The sequence below is a fragment of the Artibeus jamaicensis genome, unplaced genomic scaffold (genome assembly GCF_021234435.1).
Source record: "Artibeus jamaicensis isolate MK-2021 breed Jamaican fruit bat unplaced genomic scaffold, CSHL_Jam_final contig_3176, whole genome shotgun sequence".
Taxonomy (NCBI): Eukaryota; Metazoa; Chordata; class Mammalia; order Chiroptera; family Phyllostomidae; genus Artibeus; species Artibeus jamaicensis.
The window spans coordinates 7,337,840-7,359,915 of NW_026521740.1; the positions used below are offsets into that span (position 1 = coordinate 7,337,840).

General features: G+C 45.3%; 1 long non-coding RNA gene across 1 annotated transcript; it reads left to right on the top strand.

The window, feature by feature from the left end:
* Nucleotides 1-1,805: 1,805 nt before the first annotated feature.
* LOC128627106 (uncharacterized) lies at nucleotides 1,806-20,677 on the top strand. The gene is made up of 4 exons (XR_008391230.1): nucleotides 1,806-1,973; nucleotides 10,692-10,787; nucleotides 17,850-18,803; nucleotides 19,989-20,677. It is a non-coding gene; the product is annotated as an uncharacterized LOC128627106 (long non-coding RNA).
* The last annotated feature ends 1,399 nt before the right edge of the window (nucleotides 20,678-22,076 follow it).

The following is a 22,076-nucleotide window of genomic DNA, read 5'->3' on the forward strand; positions in this document are numbered from 1 at the left end:
TCATGATCCCAGAGACTGGTGAATATCGTGAATGAAACTGCTGCCCTAAGTAGGGTCCACTAAAGTGTCCTCTGAGATTTGCTTTTTAAAGTTCTGCCCAGTATTTCCATAATCAATCAAAAGAAGCAGCCACTTTTGTGAAAATAAACTGGTGAAATCTTTTCAAATGGGAACAATATAACCCAATCCAGAAAATAAAAATCTGTTGCAATCTCATCACCCAAACATTTACATTTTAGTAAATGTAAATATTTACACCTCCCAGCTTTTTCTATACATGGTGTGCCACTGAGATGGTGTTAAATATACAATTCTACATCCTGATGTGCACATAAATGTAAAAAGAATACTCTTAAATAATCACATTTTATATTTACAGGTCCCTTTAGGTCAGGAGATCTATGACACATCAAAGGATCTGTGACTTTCTTGAATTTAAATGCAAAAATCTTATTAGTATGCCTTCTGTGTGGGAAGCATTCCACATTTGTACCAGATTCTCAAAGTGGTCTGTGACCAAGAGTTGTGGTATTCAAGTTTTCAAAGCACTTCCTCATAAACAAGGGTAGACTCATAGCTGCTGCATATTTAATATTTTACTTTCAACTAGTCTCAAGTGACATAAAGGTTCACAACACATGTTACACCGTAACTTGCAAATGCATGAATTCAAACCCCTGATGTCCAAGCCAGATCCGCAGTGTGGCTGAGCCACACCAGTGCTCAGCATCTGAGATCAGCTCCCTTCGGAGGAAGAATAGAAGCTCCAAGGATCGCGTCCTGGATATTGATGGTGAATTGCAGAGGTATGGATAGAACTGACCTAAACAGTTTAGCAAAACTAGAGCTATTTCACTGTCTGAATTACTAGGGCTCCTGCTCACAGAGCTTGGAGCCGTGTCTTCGGGGCAAGATCATTCAAATAACAAAACCAAAAGTGAAAATTTCAGGCCAATTCTCAAGTTCCACCAACGTAAATTACACGAAACAGCCAACTATCACGTCTCCTCCCCGAGGTGGATGGTATAAACCGTGAGCGGGTCATCCCCTTCAGAGCCTCCAGGGACTGTGCCCCCGCTAAACTTACTCCACAGTGGCAAACGTTCCGTTTCCCTTAGTGCAGCCTAGTTCTGCCTCTTTTCAGAAGTCGTTTTCTCTGTCCCAAGGCACACCTTTTCACCTTAGCCTTTGTTTTCCTTCTCATTGGCGTGCTCCACTGGGATGCCCTTGCACGCTGCACTGGCGCTGTGGACACAACGGACGCAGTGGAGGCTCCTGGCGTCTGCCCTCCGCGTTAGCCAGGGGGAGCCCTGGAGCAGGAGCAGGCCCAAGCTGCCCCTTGAATAGCGCGTTCCAGGTCAGGTCAGCACCTCTCCACCTGCTGGCTCCGTGTCCTCAATGCCTCCATTCATTCAAATCCAGTCTCTGATTTGTCGTATTTTTAGGTGTCCATCGCGTATGGTCATTTCCTTCAGAAATGGGAAACTCCATTTCTCAATTACAAAATTCTTTTAAGCTTCTCAGGGTGAAAAGAGAAGTGTTTTACCCGTGTTTCTTATTGTCACGTAGTTAATTTAAGAGGTGCTTCATGAGTATTTTACTTAAACCTTTAAAAAACATAAAAAGGAAAAATGAATAGAGAAAAATCATTCAGTATGGGAATCTTACTCTGAAAGAACCAAGCAGGTAGCTCTAGTAAAGCAGGCTTTTCCTCTGCCCCGAGGTGTGTGGAATGATTTACTACGTCCATGAAGGAAATTAAAGGACTTCGAGCTCAGAGACTTCGAGCCCAGACCCTCTGGGGAGAGGCCTGAAGGTGGGAGGGCGCCCACGGAGCTGGAGCTGCGTTTGAAGACATAGCTCCGAGGCTCAGGGAGCTGACCGTTCGCAGCTGGCCCGAGTCTGTGGATCATGACGTTCAAAAGAAGAGAAGAGTCACCTGCAGCTCTGCCCCACGGCTGATTAACACACTGGTATGTGAAGCCAGCAAGGGGGAGGGCGCTGATCAAGCTGCAGACTTCTCAGCCTGTCCGGGACTTTCAGGGCTTCATTCCAGGCTGACGGCACTGTCGAATTGACCACGGCCCCATCCTGTTGGTACAAATCCTTAGAACACTTGAAATAGAAGAAATCTAGAGTCAGGCTTCATCACATAAAGAAAAATATTGTGCATAAAATAGAATAAAAATAGTTTCAGAGAATATTAACTGACTTGCCCATTCTAGCGATTCAGAAAAGCAGCTACATGGAGAATCCAGGAAGGAAATGGAGATCTTAAAGAGATAAGAGGCTTCAGCCCAAAGGAGAAATGACCTTTCACTGAGATGTCCCTAGGAGTCCTAGTTAACGTTTAGCATCAAACTTGAACCAAATATGCTGTGTCAGTGAATCCTCAATCACCTTTTCAGCACGTTTTCTGGGCCATGGCTGCAGCCCGGACTCCAGGAGCCGTGCTGGTCCCCAGCTAGGATGAGTTACTTCATTTAAAGCAGAGCTCCCAGACCTTTGGAATTTATGAACCAAGGAAAAAACTTTAATGGAAACATGGAACCAAAATAGAATTGTCAGGGAGTGCTTTTTTTCTCCTTGCTTCGGTGAAAACCAGAAGAAGGAGGCAGAGGAGAAGAAAATGAGGAAGGAAGCAGGGGTGTCAGGGAACTATCTCCCATCGCCATGATTCTGAGAAAAGAGCGGACAGTTTAACCCCAAAACACTGAGAACACAATCATTAGATGAAAATGACATGCATTTATATTTTCGGAAAAAGTCACTGAATTTTATTTTCTCACGGGCAGGCTTTGGAAGCAGTGGATGGACTGCTGTAGAATATGGGCTCCATCATAGCACAAGTTCGAACACCGACTCTACCTCCTACTAACTGACTCGAGCAGGTGTTGCTTTGAGTTCCCAGGGATGGTTGCCCAAGGACAGTCGTGAGAAGGAAATGAGCAGGGCACAGCAGGGCTGAATGAACGGCAGCTGCCGTCATCCTTGGACGAAGCCTGTTGGCCCTCCTTTGTCTGTGTGTGTGAGTGTTGGGGTCCGGGCAGAAAGGAAGAGCCCCGCCCCCAACACGAAACTACCCCTCTTCTGGGCCACAAGTGCCCCTCAGCCTGGGTTTTGTGGAATCTCGTCTCCTTCCCCATTAGAAAGTCTCATTTAAACCTGACCTCACCTGACTGAAGCTGTTTCCTGAAGAGACGGCTAGCATGGGGGAGGCCTCGGGGTCCTGCCCACCCCGAATTCCTGGGCCAGCACTGGAAGCCCCCAACAGCTGCTATGAAACCCATCATTTTGATTTAGAATGAAATTGATGTGTTTGTCGACCATAAAGACAGATGGAGCAAGGGCTGCCAAAAAATAGAGGATTTGGCCATGAACTGCTTCTTAGATTCTGTAGGCCTTTTTAGCTACAAGATTTATATCAGAGGGTAACATGTGGCTGTAAAATGTAAGGAGAGTTAAGTGTGATCTCCCTCCTCCCTCCCTCCCTCCTGCAGACAAATGACATGCAGACTTGAAAGGAAAAAGCTAACGCTCTGGATGTGAGAGTCAAATGTGAAGGACAAACGGACTTAACCTCCTCACTGGGACGTTCTGAAATGCTGTTCTAAAGGCTGGTTTGCTCAGAGTCGGAACTGAACTCTGGAGCTCCATCACTAAAGAGGAAAACAGAACACGGAGAACAAGGGCCCTCCCCCCCGCCAGGTGACCTTGGGGATAGAAAGGCCCCTGGACCAGCTGTCAGGAGAACTTCGCTCTGAACTGCACCTTTATTGTTCATGTCCCCTTGTGCCTCAGTTTCCCAATAGGAAGATAAAACTAATACCAGGCCCTTCTCTTAGACAAGACTGTGGTAAAGATCAAAGAACACTAAATTCTGAAAAACGTTCATAGCACGCATACAATATGGCATCACTGTGATTACAGTAATATTGATGGAACTCCAACTTTATTCTTTCTTTAATGGCTGAAAGTTTAAAATAAAAACGCACGAAATAAAATAAATGCTTGTCTAGGTATTCAAGACCTCATGGAAAACTTGGCTTTTGGCCGTGGAGTAATCGGATGCCCCCAAGGGTCTCTCGCCCCTTGAAACCCGAAGCAACAGGGATCCAGCGTGGCTGCAGACCCCAGTTCTGCACCCTCGAAGCCTGCAGACCCTCTGCCGGCTTCTCGTGCTTTCCAGAGAGCTCTGTCCCCTCGTGACCTCTTCTCCTGGGCTCCCTGCTTCTCTGTGTTGCAGAGGGTAGAAGGGGAACAAAGACAGGTTTTCCAGCACACAGCCCGAAAGCTCAGAGAGGAACTTCTGGCTCCCTACCCCACCTGCTCCTTTTTCTCCTGCCTTCTCCCCCCTCCCCTTCAGAAGCAAACCCCACAAATTCCTCACATTGTCTCCTGAGGAGTGACTTCCCCGTCCTCGTCCTCATATCTCGGTGCTGGCTGACATCCAAAGGGTCTCACCCCATCCAAGCAGGTTCATCAAGGCATTTTTTTTTCAAACAAAGGTGGATTCTTTCTTAAGGGGAGTCTAGCTGTTAAGGTAATAGCATCTGGAGAAAACAGCACTGTCACTAACTGCTATGAGAATAAACCAGTTCTCAAGATGCGGCTGCCCCACCTATGGCATCGGCATCACCTGGCAACCTGTTAGAAACATAAATGCAAACTGGATGGATGGGGTGGGGAGGGAGGGGAAGGCAGGGGCTGCAGACCTATCAGTAAGAAAGTCTGCATGGGCAGTACAGTGAGCTGTGTTTGAACAAGCCTCTGGGATAGACTGATGCCGACTAGAGTGCAAGAATCACTGATGGATGGCTCTGAAGAAAAGCAGCGTATGTATCCCAATTAGCAGTCATACCACATCCAATGTAGCACCTGGTGTACAGCAAAGGTTCAGTGAGTGCTCTTTAAATAAATGAGTAGATGAAACACTAAACGCCCAGCTCTCTGATGCCATACGAAGAGGAAACAAAATATGAAACAATTTTTGTTCTTGTGACTTGAAACCGAAAAGAATGAGAAAGTAATGCATGAATTTGAAGTCTTAGCAAGGAGTCAACTGAAACATATTTAGCCTGTGTTTTCAGTGATTGCAGATGAGAAAATAAACATAGCACAACCTGACCAAGCTGTGAGGGAGCAGAGCTGGCCCCACCCCCCACCCCAAGTCCTGGGATTTCCTGGCTCCACACACCCTTTGTAGGGGAGGCTGATCAATGCAAGATTTCCTGGTCCAGGTCTCACATCTGTAGGGGCTCAAAGGGCGAAGTCGATGTGGGCTGGAGGAGCTGGAGGAGATCGTGCCACGGACGGGGAACTCATGCTGGGCTTCTCTTCAGAACAAGAAAGATCTGGATGAGCAGAGATTTATGGGATTTTTTCCCCGGTTTTGGTAACATTCCAAACCATGGAAAGAAAATGCAACATGTTTTTATTTAGCAGACATAAATTGTATTTGCCCAAAGAAGGAAGCTAGATGTGAACAGCCAACCCAAGATGCAGGCGAGGTCCCAATGCCTAGTATGAACCTGTGGCTGGGGTCTCATGGGCAGGCCCTGAACAAATGGGCTGGAAAAGAGGCTGCGTTTCCTTCAGCCCCAAGGGGCCCCTCCAGGGCAGTGGGGCTAAAGTGCTTCTCTCCTTTTACTTCGAAGTTGTTCTTGGTTTTCTCCTTTCTCTCTTCTTGGGCATGTCCCTCTTCTCTTGTCAACCCCTCTTGGTAAATTCAGCACCAACAACAAAGTTTGATAATTTCTTCGAATCAGAGTTTCCCCCACCCACATGTCTGTGTCACTGCCAGCAAAAGGTCCTCTAAGTAGTCCTAACCTTGGAGAACTTGTGGTATGGATGAAGGAGAGTGGGAGGTGTGAAAAGCCAAGTGGGGCCTTGACTACTTCCCTTCAAAGAAAGTCAGCTGGAGCTTGGGGAAGTACAAAGGAAAGAATGGTAAACTCACTAATTGTGAAAAGAATGACTAACCTTCAACCTACAGCATTTTAGAAACGGCAGGACTTATAAGTGACGTGTATCATAAAAGCTCCAGCGGTAAAATCTGACACACTGCATGAATGAGTGAATGCATGAATGAGTGAATGAATGAATGCATGCATGAATGAGTGAATGAGTGAAAAGTGGGTAAAAGTGTATGTAGAGCTCTTCAAGCACTTGAAGTATAAAACACCCACGAATGAGCTGAGAGTTGTCTTTCAACAGTATTATACAATAGTTTGGTAAACTAGGGAACCCACCTAATTGTCAGGAAGTGACTTTATTAGAATCTTTGTTAAACTAAAGATAAATACTGTGTGTTTAGCTACTAAGATGATAACCTAAACTATTCTGCAATGGAAAAGGTTAACTGAAACTGGGACTAACTACAAATCATCTAGAATTTCAGCTGATCTTCTTTGTTCCAAAAGTCAGCTGCTTCATCCGATTTATGTCTGCAGGGAAGGCAGGGGGGATGTAGAAGTGAATTTCTGTTTCACAAAAAATCAATAAGTTAATAGCAGAGCTTCTACAGAGGCCAGAAATTTTTTTTAGAAAAACCTTTCTGTGTTATACCACAGAACAAGCCCAAGCAATGACTCTGGTCACATGACAAGTAAATAAAATACTTGTGCATTCCAACTTCAGCAAATGGAGTTTTACTGTCTAGTTGGGGGAGAAGGGAGAAGCATACTTCTGAAGGTCACCGAGCATTTTGCAACTGGAAATGTAGATTTTCTTAATAGTTAAGCAGCAGTGTACTTAAGTTGAAAACGACTATTTCTTTCATCCATTTTTTTTTATCTTTAGATGGGAAGGGAAGGAGAGAGGGAGAGAAACATCAATGTGTGGTTGCCTTTTGTGCCTCCCCTGCTGGGAACTGGCCTGCAGTGAACCAGCCTGCAACCCCTGTATGTGCCCTGACTGGGATTCGAACCGCGATTGTCTGGTTCGCAGGCCCGCGCTCAATCCACTGAGCTACACCAGCCAGGGCTCTTTCATCTAATTTTTTAAGGTCAGCTCACTCTGCTTTTTTGTGTACTTTTTGAGCAATTCCTGGAAAGAGGTCAACATCCCAATAATGTAACTGCCAGGGAGCTGGTGTGCAGACTGGCACCCCTGATCCAAGTAATCTGAAATAAATCTTAACACCACCAGGACTCATGAAGTCTAATTTTCAACCTGAAAAATGACCTAGGGTTATATAACTTTCTACTTTGACTAACAGTCACATCAGTCACTCAATGGCAAAGCACTTTATGTGTGCATGTGTGTGTGTGTGTACACTCTTATATGTCTATGTATACCTATTGGCTATATATATACATTATATGTGCATATGCATACATACATGTATATTTTATGTACGTATGTGTATATATCTATATGCGAATGTACATAACTTTTATAATTTAAATAACATTAAGTAGACATCCTCAAGCAAGAATCTAAGTGAAAACCTAAGTATTTTCTTGAGCTGTATCTATCAAAGCTGGTCGCTAAGAAATTTTAAAGGATGAACATTAGCTCTACAGACACCAGGTTGCCCACATCCCCATTAGTTAAGGAGGAATTGGGGTCCAGGACTCAATAAATCTACACATTACCGATCACTGTCACCATATAAGGAAGATGATACTGTACAGGAAGGCTACTCTGACTTAACTTGATATGACACTTCCATGGAAATTACAGTATTTGGATTTTTAAGTCAATATAAGAAAAAACAATTTGTTCTGACATTTATGAAATCATCTTGGAGCATGAGTCAATGACCCTATGCTTGGAAATGTTTTGTGAGATGATGCAAGTTTCCTATTGTTCCTAGGTAGGCGAAGTGTAGTTGATAAGGGTGGGTGCCCGCTGTCTATGGATGTACATAAATACAGCATCCAGACCAGACTGGCTGGTGCTCTGAGCAGGGACACCAGTTTCCAGTGCTGAGGGGGCTTACAGCATGCTGGGCACTGTGTGTTTTTCCCTCCTTGCTTAAGGCAGTGCTGTGCTAGTCACATTTCCTGCACATCCTCACATCTGCCTACACTTCTGGAGAGGGACACTCTCACTGTCCTTTCGGCTCTCAATTAAACAGGAGACAATGCCCAGGCTTAAGACCCTCCGGGACACTGTTTCTCCTGCCCTTCCCTCCACGCTGTGTCAACCCTCAATAGCACTTGACTAAAGGGTGCATGGAAAATAAGAGAAGGAGCATCCATGGCAGACCTTCAGCTACAAGGAAGCACTATTTGTTGAGATTTTAGGAACTAAACACATTCAAATTAAAGTTCAAAAGAGATTCTTCAGTTTCCTGACTAGTGTGTATTCAGCTATGTGCTGTTGGACTTGAGGATCTCAATTACCCAGACGCCTTTGCCCTTCTTCAGTATGAAGAGTTCAAGGATTACAAATAATAAACTCCCACTGATCCCAAATGACTGAGAAAAGAAGCATTCTAGCTATTCATTTCAATAGCACCTACTCGGCTCCACTGGTCTCAGAATAGCTTGTCTCATAATAGTTCTTGTCTGGTTTCCCCAACTACCCCATGAACTCTTGCAGGTCACATTTCCTCAGTGCCCTTCCCAGGGGTACTTGGTGCCTAACATTAGGAGACATCCACTAAATGTGTAGTAATTAAATGTTAATTTTTTTCACATCCTACAGAAATATGATTCATAGTACAGATTTTCAAACTATTACTTCATCTTTGCTTATTCATTTCAAGGTATTAAACAAGACAGTCTCTGTGCAGTTGATCATGCATTAAAAAATTTCTGTTCTTGTTCTATGGAAGTGATTTGTGTTAGATACTGGTAAGTTTTTTTAAAGCAATGAAACTCTTAAGAGTTCCAAATCTAGACATGATAAAAACTAGCATTTTTCAATGTGTACTGTCTCGTTGAGTCTTCACAGTAATTCTGGGGGGAAGACGTTATTCATTTTACACATGTGCACATCCAGGCTAAAAAGGTGAGTCCCAATTACTTCGAGAGAAGCAGAGTTGGGATTCAAATCCAGGTCTTCTGATTCTAAATCCCATGTATCATTATCTCTTTGAACTTAACATCCTCAAGTATAGAAGACACTATTAGAATAAGGGAGTTCACTAAAACCAATTTTCATCTCAAAGCGTGTTTCAGAAGGTGCTTTTTAATGAGCAGTCCCATATGCAGAAACTCACTGTTTCTCCTCTCTTCTCACCTTTTCCCTTCTCTCCTCCACTCCCCTCCCCTGTCCTGGGTCCTTCTGCCATCAGCACGCCTTTCTGACACATATTAAGCAGTAGACCACAGAGAGAGAAACATTTTATTGAGATTTGTGATAAATGACAATTTTCTTTTGGAAGCCATGTTAAAAAATACTCATTCTAAAGTGCTACCTCAGAATGTTCAGTGATTTAAAAAAAAAATAGTATTGGCCCTGGCTGGTGTAGCTCAGAGGATTGAGCGCGAGCCTGGGAACTAAAGGATTGCAGTTCGATTCCCAGTCAGGGCACATGCCTGGGTTGCAGGCCAGTTCCCAGCAGGGGATGCATGAGAGGCAACCATACATTGATATTTCTCTCCCTCTCTCCTTCCCTTCCCCTCTCAAGATAAATAAATAAAATCTTTAAAAAATAGTATTGATGACCTGAAAGTGCAGTTAAGAAAGTGACTTGGTATCTTGTTACAGGACTGAACTGAATTCAGAGGAAGGTTCCTGATGTTGGTTCCCATTTGTCAACTAAGCTACAAAGGCTGGGGGAAAGCAAGGTTGGACTCGGGCCTCGGGTCTCTGGGCGTTCACCCTCGAGGACATACTTTTGCATTTCTCCTTCTGCCTAGTACGAGGCAAACTTCCTGGCCATACCTGCCCAGCTCTAACAGGTTAGGTGCTCTGTTACTTGAGAGGAAATGATGATTATTATTATTAGTTTCAGTTAATCACCAAGGAACAAAAAATAATGGCACCTTAGACAAGTCTTTACTCAGTTGAGAGTAAGAAAATTCAAAATTCAGAGGAGAGAAATCCTGTTCTTGCCAAGGGGATGGACACCGTATTCAAAAAATGAGATGTTGCAATGCTTACATCCAGATTAAAGTATCATTTTTTCCTTAACTTCCCAAGCTCTACTCTAAATCACCATTAATCTAATTTTAGCTAATGCATCCAAAGGATCCCATTCTGCATTTTATACATTTGGCAGTAAATTTATTTTTAAGTCATCTTCAAACTATCCCTAACCCTCAGCAATCAAGATGGTTAAAGAAGAGGAAGGGATGTGGAAAAGGTTATCTCTGGCTGTGTTGGACTGAAATGTCATTTGAAACATAGGCCCAGTTGTTTTCCTGTGTGAGACTCGGAAACCCATTCTTAGTAGGGAAAGAGAATACACAGGCAAACTCAGTGATCCAGTGGTCTCTGTTAGGTAACAGTTAGGTAGGCGAGATCTAAACAGAAGAAAAATCAAATGACAAGGATCAAATGACAAGGAAGACAACAAAATAAAAATGACCCAGAATGAATGTCTTCCTGCCATTCATTCAGGAAACAGAGAAATGGTCAATTATACCCTATAAAAAATACACGACTATATTAGCAGCTTTAATGGTAGTAGCCACATAGTCCATCCCTGTGCAGTGTGCAAGCTTTTGCCAAAGGGCTGTAAGAACATCACGTATTCTTTTTAAAAATTAATTTATTTATGTTTTTATTTTTAGAGAGAGCGGAAGGGAGGGAGAACAAGATGGAAAGAAACATCAATGTGTGGTTGCCTCTTGTGTGCACCCTACTGAGGGACCTGGCCCGCAACACAGGTATGTGCCCTAGACTGGGAATCAAACCGGCGACCCTTTGGTTAGCAGGCCCGCACGCAGTCCACTGAGCCACATTAACCAGGGCAGGACATCATGTCTTTTCTACATGGCAGTGAGACCTAGGTGTTGGGTCCAATCCGCTAAACTGAGCCTGCTGTTCAAGATATGGGGAACACTTATAAACTACTGTTTTGCTACTGCTACTCACCATGGAAATCGCTAAATGCATTACCTGATCCTCTTTCATTCCAGGCCAGTGTCCCCAAAAAACCAAACAAATTTTTTTTCTTTTTAGCACATTTGTTCTTCTTTACATGTCATGAGAAGAAGAAGCAAAAGTGTTTCCTTTGTCCTGTTTTAGTGACAGAAGTAAAAATAAGCAGTTTCCACATGGTTGGCTGGCAAGGGGCCAGGTGGTTCCTGTGAGGACGGGCCCTGCTCAGGCACCGCCTTTAGTACCTTGGGGTCGAAGAAGCCACAAGGGCTCCCTACGGCCATAATGGCCTTTACAGGCCACTCCCATGGCTATGGCTCAGACCTCAGATACAGCAGCTTTTTGACCCTCTCTCCTCTCCCAGACCATCCCCCAAGTCTCCTGTAGTTCAGAGGGAAGGACTGTGTTTACTTTTAAGACTAGGACCCTGATCCTGAAACATGACTGGCTGCTTTTTGTAAAGCAGATATTCAGGCCAAACAGGGCCTAGCCAGAGAGAAATGCATGATTTTTAATAACTAAAAAACATGGACAGTTGATTGTGAATGCTAACATACTAGGATGTTTTCAAATAACTTCAAGACCTTTTTCAGTTGGAAGACTGACTACCTTGGCTATTTATTAGATCCAACTGCAAGTAGAAACTACTCTTGACAAAAACTACAGCTGTCCATAGTCCAAAACCATGGAAACCAGCTCTCTCTGCAAACAATGAGCCTGCTTCCAGCCAAGGCAGCAAGAGATTCTCATTTCTCATGATTTTCTTCCAAATCCCAAACAGCAAATGCCTTTAAAATGCACAAAAGAGCAAGGAGCCTACTGAATTGGCAATTACTCCTGTTCCTTTTTACTAAAGGAGGGGAAGGCATAAAAAATCTATTTTGCTACTTTGGGGCTTCCAGAGACAGGATGGCCTTGGGACAAGTTAACCCTCAGCATAGAGAAATGTTTGGAGCTGCAAAGGGAGAGTGATTTTGCGTTTTCATGGCCAAGGTATGTTTTCTTTTTCAGCAAAGGCCCTGTTCCAGGGGGAAACTGCAATGTACTAGCTCCAGAATGAATCCCGGAGAAACCACACTGCTTTTCAACATGGTTATAGTCAGCACATAGTTTCCGGGTTATAAACCACCTCCCCCTCATTCTCCAATCCCAGCCAGTCCACAGTCTAATTTCCAAACACTCTTGCAACAAAGAGCGAAAGCCCATAGATGTTGGAATTTTAAATATGCACCCGAACTCAGGTCATGTTATCAGGGCCATCCTACAAGGCCTGGCCTGTTTACCCAGAGGCTCACCAAAGAGGAACTGTGAGACAGCTGGGGCCCATGCTGGAGGAGGCTGTCCCACCACCTGGCCCTGCCAAGTCCCTGGCCCAAGGCAGTGTCCTCATTGACCAGGACATTTCTGTTGATGCGGGACAGTCAGCTGATGCACACATCCACGTCAGCTCAGCGGGGGCTGTTGGCCCAGGATGATTTGGACGACCCTGCTGCCCTGGAATACATTAGGTGGCCCCACAGTGTTCCCGTGAGATCCTGTATTTCCCCCATCCTAGCAACCCTTTCCCCTCCACGTCCCCTCCAGGACTGAGAGCACCGTTCTGTTCACTGCTGGGTCCCTGGTCCTCAGTCCAGTGCCTGGCATTCAGCAGAAGTTCAGTAAACATTGTCTGAATGTTGCTGGAAAGACAATACCCAGAGAGACCCATGCTAACCATCTATTCATTAGCAATGAATCTCTACTGGTAGAATTTCAGTGAGAGAACTCTCTGAGTAAGGGAGAGATTTAGAGCAGAGGCAGCTTGTGAAGACCAGTTAAAGAGGGTACCATCTACTTCTCAGGCCTGCCCTGTGGATACATAATCTGTAACTTTCATCACATCCTGGAGTACTTTGAGAATGTGACTAACTAACTCTATACACTCCCTAGCTAGAAAAAAAACTCAACCCCCCAACACACACACCAGGCACACACATACACACACATGCAGACTTGTGTGCAGTTTCAAGAAATGACCGGCTCCATTGAAATACATTCCTGGTACCCCAGACTGAGGACCTCAGACCCATCTTCATTGGGTACTTTTCTCCAACTAAGACTGTTTTAGACTTCGACCTCCCTGAGGGTAGGAAAGAAATGTCGGCTAGCCTTGCGTCTGCCCAAAGTACCGCAGTCTCTTGCATGTACATAGTCAGGGGGGAAATAGTCACCACATGTGCAGAGAGAGGGTGAACCGTTGACTGTCAAGATTTAGCGAGAGCACTTATTTTAAGCAATCCACCAGTGCCTTCTGTGCTTTTTCTCCACCCATTCACACCTGGCCCCCAAAGAAATGAGAGCAGCCCTATAGCTTGCAGAGTGAGGCACAAAGGGTGCTCCTGGCACCAGTGCAGAGAAAACGACCCAGGGTGCCTGCCCCAGGCCAGTCTGTCCTCTGTGGTGAGGCCACAGGGTTGCAGAACTGCTATGGGGGTGATTTGAGTATCTGTGAGGACACTTTTCATTGTCACCATAATTAGGGCTCACCACGAATGTTCATCGGTTGAGACACCAGACGTTTTACGATATGCAGACAAATCCTACATAGCAAAGAGTTGTCCAAAGCCCCACATGACCTCCAACTGTGCCATCAGATGTAGGTGAAAATATGTTTATAATCCTGTGATCTTAAACGCTAGCTCTGCACTACATATCATCACAAAGTAATTTTCTTTGCGTGGTTTTAATGTACGCCGAGTTTTCCCAGAATGCTGCTACCACTTAAGTCCACATAAGACTGTACATTATTTGGTTTGGAAACCTACCAAGAGTTGTTCACCTTTTGAAAAAGCACAATACCAGTGTCTCCACCTCTGCTGGAGTCTGAGTCGCCAGCTCAGCACAGCTGCGGCGGGCTGCACGCGAGAGATGCTGCACCCCTGGTGCGGTGGCGAGGATCTGCAAGCTCCCCTTCACCCTGTCTTTTAGTACAGCTGTGCCTCAGCATTTCCACATTTAAATGCATGCTATTCTTTAAAATCACTTTAATATTTCTCCTTTACATTGCGGTAAGGGCATTCCAATGATTTGTAAAAATTAACGTGTACAGGTAAATTCTACATGGATTAAAGATGCTGTGAGCGAAAAAGAGAAATTTCTGCTGTTTTAATCCCCATTGACCATGCTCTGTTCAAGACCTAGAATGCAATGAGACACTACAGCCAAAAGCCAAGAAGGGGTGATGCTGTTACCTCCAGCTGCTGCGTGTAAGCATTTGAATGCCCTTTTGGTGCTATGCATTGGAGCCAGAGCTGAACCGGTGGTGACCATGTGCCTGGGCCTGCCAGAGAAGGTCCCAGTCTCCTCCTCTTGCTTCTACCCTAATTGTGAATAGCACTTCTCTCATTCTCAGAAGTGCCCTGGCTTGGGTGACCAATTATAAATGGCCACCCTTGTAACTGACTTCGAATTTCTAGATTATAAACTCCCACTCATGCCCAATACCCCAATTTAGAGTTGAAGAAAGAAAAAACAAAAAGGAGAAGTTTATAGTGTTGGGGAGTTGGAGCAGAAGTAGATTAAACAGGAAAAAGAGAACCCATTAAAACAATAAAAAGAAATCAAACTTCCCATTAAGAAGAACAAAATCCAGAAAGCCACTCCTGCAGGTATTGTCCTCCTTGGCTCTGAGGACTGGTGGGGCAGGAAAGTTTCACAACAGCCCCGTGAATGGTTGGCTTGTTTCCTTCCAAAGAGGCCTACAGCTGGACACCAGTAGTCGGAATAGTAGTCCTATTTCTTAGGCAGGCTTCCAGGGCCGCCAAGTGTTACAAGCCCTTCATAGAGGAGCAGATTTTAAAGGTGAATTGAAACTATTTTAAGATCCCTCTAGGGCAGCAGATGGACAGAATGACGGATTGTTACTATGGAGTAGTTGTTTTCATTTCTGGCCCAACTGTGCACACAGCACCATGTTCGTGACTGGCGGGGTTTGTTCTGTCTGCAAGCGAGATGCGTTGCAAGAAATGTGCAAAGAAGGGAGGGCGGGAACCAGATTACATGTTCTTCTAAATAAAATAGAAAAATATTGACTGGGCTATAAAAAGACTAGTTCTGTGTGGAACTTTGCTTTGGTACTACCTTGGAGATCCAGTTAGGAGATGGGGAAGTGGTGTGTGTGTGAAATGATCCTTTGAGGAGTTTCATTCAGTAAGTCAAAACTGAGACTTCCTTGGATCAGTTCAGTGTCACCAGATTCTTTGACCAAAATACTGATAAACTTTAGTATGCTCAGTGGTTAAGAATTCCAGTTCTAGATCAGAGTACCTTGATTCAAATCCCAGCTTCACCAGTTAACAACAACTATAGGCAAGTTTCTTCACCTCTTTGTCTCTCAGTTTCCTCATCTGTAAAATGGAGATAATTGTCTTACCTCATAAGGTCATTGAGACGAGTTGATGATGGAAAGTGTTTAGAATAGTGGTGCTTGTCAGTGTCCATTGTGGTGGCTGTCATCATTTTTAAGAAGTGAAATTGCAAGCTTCCATTATAATGTCTTCAATATCAACATGCTGTGCTCAACCTCATGAGCCAAGACAACTTTTTCTTTAAGACAACGAGCCTGTGCTATTTTGATGAGAAGGGTCCCAGTTTCCCTGCCTTGAGTCGGCCTGGGAGAAGGGTTGTGGGTGATAAGAGCTATTACAGTCACAGGGTGGAATAACCCTAGGGAGCTACTGTGCTGCCCTGACTGCAAAACACAAAGAGAAAGAAGTGATGATAAATTGATTTCAATTAGAGAGAGCTCCCAAAACTGGGACATGAGGACCAGAGGGCTTTCATTCCAAACAGTGTTATCGAAGCGTTTGCCTGCACAAAGCTCCTTACTAGCCCCTCTCTGTGCTACCTGGATGTGTATATCACTCAAGGAGTTCATTCATACGTTCACTCATTTATTCAACAAATCTTTGGGTATTTGTTATGGGCCAAGAGCAGTTTAGAGGCTGGAGAGAGATGACAAATACAAGTCTCCTAAGTTCAAGAACCTCTCAGAACAGGGGATGCTGACCGATAGCAATCATTAGATCTGGGCTAGATGACTAGTGATGGGGGGACCCAGGGAGCACAGGGAAAGGGTGCCAAACTCAGTCACTGATGTGTGAGAAGTCAGTCTCCGGTTCTGGCACAACCAGAGACTGTATGGAAGGGTTTCAAAGCAGTCATTCCTGATTTGATGTCAGATTGAAAAGAACAAGAAAGTTTCACAGTAAATTTAGTATGAGCAGCAAGGGGAGAAAAGAGTGTTAGGAGAGGCAGAGAATGCATGAGACACATGGTTCTTTGCTGACCAGCCAGTGAAGTCAGGGTTCCTGTTGTCATTTGACAGATGAGGATCTTCAGCTGAATGCTTAAGTGGCTTGGTGGAGTCTTGAGCTGCCTAGCTATGGGGCTGGGTTAGGCAAGTGGGTGTGTCTCCAAGCCCCGGGTTTTCCACTGCCCAACTGGGCCTCAGTTCCTGGAAGACTGATGGAGCCCAGCCAGGGCTGTGTGGAAGAAAAACTAAGAGCATATTGTTACATTCAGAGTGATAGTAATATGTTTGGAATTAGACTGTATTAGAAAACTGGCTATGCTGGATGTCCCTAGCAGTGATCATGCCTGGGTAAGGATTCAGGCAAATTAAATCCATTGGCGATAGCCTGATAAGCCCAGGAACAAAGTGTTCATTCACTCCGAGGAGTAGAACTGCCCGGTCAATTAAACTACCAGTGACCTCCTTCTCCCTGAGACACCCATCTGCCCAGGGACTTATGCAAATGAGCTGCAGACATACATAAAATGCCCATCTTCCTTCAAACGCACCCTGCCAGCCATCTACCTCTTCCGGCCCAGTTCTTCTCTGTCTAATCTTTCTCTGTGTTTTGATTGGTTATGCTCCTCCCTGCCTGGGACTTCCTTCACCATCACCCTCTCCTGGGTCAGTTAAGGTGCATATTCAACCCCAAGTAACAGAAAACTTGGTTAAACAATGACTTCAGCAAGCCAGGAGGCTTAATTTTCCTTATTTGCAGTGCTAACATTGGTGGTAAGGGAGGTAAAGGTTAGGGAGGTAAGGATGAGATCTCGGATAACTGGCGCTGCAATCTTGAATCTCTATTCCTGGCAGGTAGAGCTGGAAGTACCAGGAGAGAGACGATATGTGTATTTGGAAAGCAAAGCTTGTCCAGAAATTTCCAGCAGATTTCTCCTTACGTCTCACTGGTTGAAGCTGAGTTTCAAGCCTCCCCAATGGAAAGAGAGGCTAGGAAGTATAATTCTTTTTAACTGGGTGCAGGGCTCCCTCACTCACTAAGGGACACCTTCACGGAAAATAGCATCAAGCCAGGATATCTATAAAACACTGCCAACAAAAATCTCAATTGGCGCCGATCTGCGGGAGAAGGCACTTGCCTGTAGGGTACTGGAGTTTCTCTTCCACTCACCAGGTTTGTTCCAAGGCCTACTGTGTGCCAGGCACTGTGCAAGGGTCCTGGCAAAAGCAGTGGCCCTTGAGGGGCCTGCCACCCAGAGGGACGATGCACACCCGCACAAGCGATCACGATATTCCTGGGTTCTGACCTACAATGTGCTGCTTTGCAATCCATAGAAGTGTCAGGCAGTTTATAGAGATCTAACTAGAAATTTCTACTTTTGTAAAAAATTAACAACGAGCTGAGGTACATTCGAGCGGGTTGAAAATGTCACTTGTTTACTGGGTCACCACATTATCACAACTGGCAGATAAATCAGTTACGGAAAACAGAAGTATGAAAAATGTTTACTTATAAAATAAGCATCTGAATTTACTACCATGTCTGATTCCATCTCAGATCATCCCTCAGCCGCAGCTGCTGGGCTGTTCTCCACCATCTCCGCTCCAGGAATGTTGGCGCAGAGGATTCCGTGTTCCTCCAACTCCACTTTCATCTCGGTGCCGTCCTTCGGCAAGGTGAAGTACGAGGTCAATGTCATAATCACTTTGCCTTTTTCAGTGCAAAATTTGTACTGACTTCAGTCATTACTATTTTTCACTGCTTTTCAATCTCAGAACCCTTCCTGCAGTGTTCATTGGCAGATTCAGGTTATATAGGCCCTCAAAAATATTTTTTACAAATGAGAAAACCCTCAAGAAACATACATTCACAGAGCACAGGCCCCAGTCCAGGCCAGGGACGTTGTCATGAGAGGAAGTGGGTCCAGGCCAGGCGGTCGCCCAGCTAGGCTGGCAAATCTCTCTCCCTCTCCAAGGTCTCTTCCCCCACCTTCGCCAGCCAGCCTGGCCGTTTAAATCATATGGCCCTTAGTTCTGTGTGTGTGTACGTGTTTGTCCATGGGTGTTCATCTTAGATTTTTACTCTTTTAAAAAACTGCTTTACTCTAAAAAGGAAGCACAGGGTGTGATATTTCCGTAGGGATAAACAGTGCCGTGGGAACCCAGAGGAGGTACATTCAGTTTGAGGGGCCAACCAAGGCCCCTCAAGAGACATGACGTCTAAGCTGACTCTTGAAGGATTTCAAACTCCCTCCCTCAAACCGCCACCCTCCTCCTCTATCCGCAACTCCATGCTGGAGATTTGCAGCTGAGCATCTGTGATGGAGACCTGGGCGGAATGCCGGCCTCTGGGGCCACACGTCTTCTCTCGGAGCAGGCTCATTCCACTCTGTGCTGATGGCTTCAGCCTGAAGTTCACGCAGTGACTTTTCTAAGGCTTCCCTAGGGCGGAGCTTCCTGTGCAGACGTGCGGACCAAGAAACTGGGAGGTTCCATCTTTCCACCTGAAAGGGTAAGATTTTTCTTTCTTTCTGTACTAGAATGGCCTCAGCTCATTATCAAGATTTCTATGACAGCTTTTACATGTCAGTTTTATGAGTTTTAATGCAAAACATTTGAAAACAGTTTTTTCATTTGGCTTAGCTACCACGGTTTGAAATGAGAGTTTGGTATGTATGCTGTTTTCGACCATGTTAACTTCAGAAGGCCTCGCCATGGATTTCTTTTCATGTTATCCTAAGTATTTCAAAGGGTTTAAATATAGGCTCAAGCTATGTCCTAAGAATTATTTGAAAAGCAAACACATTCCTGGTTCAGCACTGTAACCACTGCTGCAGCCAGACCAAGGCCCTGGACACAGGACAGAGTGGCCAAGAAGTGAGGCCATGAGGAGGCCCAAGAGGCCCCCAGACAAGTGATGGTGGGACCAGGCGCCAAAGTCATGATCATAGCAAGTTGCCTTTGGGGTTCCCCCACATGTCCAGAGTTGCAAGAGGTTAGGGTTCTTCAAGAATCTCCTAATTCCTCATTACCCATCCTGCTAACCTATTCCCTTGCTACCCACCTTCCCCAGCTTCCCTGTTTGCAATAGGCAGCCACTGTCCTGAGACTGTGGGGTGTCCAGTGGGGTGGCTTCCTGAGGAGATAATGAGGAGATTTATGCCCATCTCCAAAGAACCTTGGGTCCTCCCGTATACTTTCTTATTGATTTGCTGGTGTGATCTGTCACTACTTGGATGTTTGCTGGTTTATAATTTCTTGTTTTAATATCCAACCTAAAGGAATAAAAAGCTGTAATTTTATCCAAACAGGGGTGCTCCTTGAGTGATCATTTTCAAGGAGCTATAAGGATGTCCAAGTACAAATGTTGATTCTATCAGAAGGCCAATTGCTCCATTAGATAGGAGGGTACACAGTGCTGTCCTGGGGCTTTAGTCACTCTCCTTGATGGGAATGTTAGTGATTGTGACAGGCCACTGACTAATGCTGGTCCCTGTGCTTCCTCAGCTGGCCTGGCTCTAGTCTATCCCCACTGGATTTAGGCTCCCATTGGGCCAATCTGGAGCTCCTGCAGGAAGCCACTCCTCTCTCTGATGGCTCAGGATGTGAGCTCTGGGTCCATTCTGAGCTGCCCTCAGGTGGTTGGGTAGAGTCCTAATAGCCCATCTTTTGTTCTCTCTCTTCTCTCACTCTCCAGGTTCTGCTGAGGGTACAGAGAAACTGTGACATAAGAATGTGACATTATTGAAAGCCTACTATGTGTCAGGTTCTGTGCTAAATGCTGTAAACAGTTGGTCTCAGAAGCCCCAGAAAGATCTAGAAATGGATCCTATTATAACTTCCATTTGGCTGATGAAGTCACACATCCAGAAAATTTAAGTAATGATTTATACAGCTAGTAAGGGTCAGTCTGATTTCAAAACCTATGCTCTTTCCAGTCATACTGTGCTGAGCCCTGAAAGTTCCATATCGTCCAAAATTCCTTAGCTACTCCCACTGAGGGTGGGGAGGGGTGGAGAGGAGAAGGCAGATTGAACCCCGTCTCTTAGAGCACACGAGACCAGGCCAGGACACCAGAGTGGTGCTACTGAAAAGAATTTTCCTGGAGCTTGTCAGTGACCCAGATGAGGGCTGCTAGCGGTTACACAACAGCTACGGTTCCCCCAGAGGGCCAGGATCTGCAATGGCAGCAGCAGAGCAGGCCTCAGCCAGTCTAGACATTTGGTGGGAGCTGAGAGAACTTATACCTTGCTCTGTACCAAGGTTAGGCAAATAAAGTTAAAACGCTGAGCTGCTTTGCTCCTGGAGGAACTCACCTCAACTCCAGGACTTTATCAAAACCACCATTGGTAGTTGTCTCTCTCTCTCTCTCTTTCTCTCTCTCTCTCTCTTTTTTTCCCCAAATGACTTAAATGTAATCATCAGAAGCAAATGAAATCAATCATTTACAACAGAGAAGAGAGCACATCGGTGACTATTGTCAATGGCACTGGGGTAGAGAGGTCCTGTGGGTTGCCCCCAAATGGATCCCCACCAAGCAGAGATACCCACAGTGGTCCTAACAATCTGTCCCAAGAAAGGGGAGGTGGGCATCAGCTGGTCCTGTGGTCTCAGGTCTTGTTCATCACTCACTCCTGACCAACTTCAAGAGCCCTTAGCTCCACATGCTCCCTGGTCAGTACCCTTTGTTTCATGGCTTGAGGCAAAATCATCAGCCTGAAGAACAGGATTGCTCTGTGCACACTGGTCTTTGCAGTCTCTCAGCCAGTGGTTACTAGATCCCTGGTCCTCTCACGACCTCCAAGGCAGTTGTCCATCTATGTCTATCAGGTCTCCCAGTTCTCCCGGGTGGTTGTCCCTAAAGGAGGTGAGCATGAGGATTATCTCTGCCACTCCTATTTACAAAAATGACTTGATGTGGGGAACTATATAGAAGAATGTGTAACAGATGGGAAGGTTTTATGCACTGAGGCTCTGAAAAGGAGAGTCAGTAAAACCCAAGCTCTTTCCATACAGTGTTGGGGTGGATTGTACTCAACTGGAGGGAATACAGCCTGTTACAGTGCTCCCCACCCTCTCTGCTGTCACGGTGCACAGAGAATATGGTCGTGCTTGAACCTCACACTGGAGAACAAAGTGAAGAGACGTGGCCACTCACAGCCAGAAGTGACAGGCCAGGAAGCTTTGGGGACCCCAGATCCCAGCCAGCCTCCTGAGAACTGGGGAGGTGACTAGTGTCTGGGCACACCGTTGGGCCTGCCGGAGAAGTCAGTAGCAGGATCTGGTGACCAGTCGGAGGAGCCCAACCTTAGTACTACCGCTGCGGGTGTTCCTCCCTCCGCAGCTCAGCAACGAGCACAACTGCTAGGGGTTTGGAGCAACCTCCTAAGCCCTCCCTTGTCTGAGCCTGAACCCCACCTCAGTCTAACTGCTCCCATTGAACTCCTGATGGTAAAGGAAGGTCATTTTGCTGAAGGGTTATCAGCTCTGTTTCTCTCAAACAGTCAGAATGGCAGCAGTGCACTGGAGAAAACACACGAAGGAAGAGAATTTGTCTCTGATCCACATCCTTACTGGGTGTTTTGGAACATAAAATCTTCCTTCCACAAAATCTTCGGAAGAAATCGGCTCTATTTCAAAATGGGACAGACATCCCACCAAAAGGTCTCCAGAATATCTTCTATTTTATTTGGTATAATCCCCACCTTCCCACATTCTGGGTCGAATGTAAAATGTTGACCTATACATTTTTAAGTGAGTATATTTTTATAATTTATTGTAGCTT